This window comes from Natrix helvetica (genome assembly GCF_964273705.1).
Source record: "Natrix helvetica genome assembly, chromosome: 7".
NCBI lineage: Eukaryota > Metazoa > Chordata > Lepidosauria > Squamata > Natricidae > Natrix > Natrix helvetica.
Genome location: NC_138558.1, coordinates 3,929,962 through 3,931,336, shown reverse-complemented (window position 1 = coordinate 3,931,336; position 1,375 = coordinate 3,929,962). Strand labels below are relative to the sequence as shown.

The 1,375-nt window shown below is 49.9% G+C and overlaps 1 long non-coding RNA gene across 1 annotated transcript; it reads left to right on the top strand.

Annotated features, from left to right (window-relative positions):
* Positions 1-414: 414 nt before the first annotated feature.
* On the top strand, positions 415-1,375 carry LOC309395198. The gene is made up of 2 exons (XR_014175862.1): positions 415-848; positions 884-1,375. It is a non-coding gene; the product is annotated as an uncharacterized lncRNA (long non-coding RNA).

The following is a 1,375-nucleotide window of genomic DNA, read 5'->3' as shown; positions in this document are numbered from 1 at the left end:
AGGGGATTCGAGAGCTTATCGGCTGTGCAAAATTCAGGAAAAATAATAAAAGAAAATTCAGAAGACAATTTCGGGCACGCTTAAGGGCCCCCTCCCCCAGTTGATGCTGCTGAAAATAGAAAGGGGGTTTGGGTTGAAAAAAAAGGAAGTGAGGTCCGAAAGGGGATGACGAACAGCTGTGTTTGAAGAGGTACCCCGATGTCACCCAAAATCCCTGGCAGCCACCGGTGCCATTTCGTCTGGTGGAAAGTTGGCCCGTCCGCCATTAACGGACGGCAGAGGCGGCCCGACTCGGGATCCACCTTTTCCAGATGTTTCCCCGTTTTTATTCCAGCAGCACAGTTGGGGGCTGTAAGCCTACCGCTCTCTCAAGTTTGCAATCTGCCCACCCGCCCGCCCACCCACCCTCCCCGTATAACTTCAGCGACTTCTGACCACACTCATCCTCATGTCGATAGGGAAAAGAAACGCACACATACGGCTACATGGGAAGTCAGCAAGCACGGAAACTCCTTGAGGACTCGACTCTGGCCCTTCCGCCGACGGAAAGGACCCCAAAAATCTCGGGGAGCCGCGGGTAACCCAAGAAAGCCTGTAATAGCACTTTGGATGGGGAGTGTTTGCGGCTCCAGAGTGTGGAGCTGCTTTTTCAGTGTATGTGTGTGTGTCAGTGGTGGGTTCTGGCCGGTACGGCCCGGTACGGGCGTACCGATAGTAGCCGGAAGCAGCTGACAGCGTACCAGTACGGTGGCCCGCCCACATTCTATACTGGTTTTTAAAGCAAACGGCCAATTGCGTACATGCGCACAGTTTGAAGCGCCTGCGCGATCTTCAACAAGCAGCTGGGTGTCGCAAGGGCGGTGGAGTGCGCATGCATATGCAGCGCATGTGCACAAAAGGACGTGTGGCCCCGTGAGCAACGTACCAGTAGCGACAGGGAGAGGAACCCACCATTGGTGTGTGTGTGTGTGTGTGTTTGCGTATGTTTTTTTCCTACAGCAGGCTAATTTTTTTTGCCACCCCTCCCCAATTCAATGTCTACCAGCCCTGCCATTCCCCTTCCCCTTCAAATATATATTTCTCTCTATATATATAATAAAATAAAGAAAATTAGTTCCCCTCCCCCTTAATAAAAATGCTGTCGGTCTGTTGAAGCAATTCCTAACAGGGGGAAAAATAACCCTGCAATTGTCTTCAAATTCCTGACAGGATCAAGTATTTCTCCATTTATTATTGATTTCAGTCCTCAAAGAGTTTGGAGATGTCATTCTTTAAAAAAAGAACACCAAACAGAGAGCCTAGCTAAATATCTGTGCTAAATATGCTTTACTAAGTTCAGAGTCCTTCCACCAAATGGTATTTCCCCCCCCCCTTC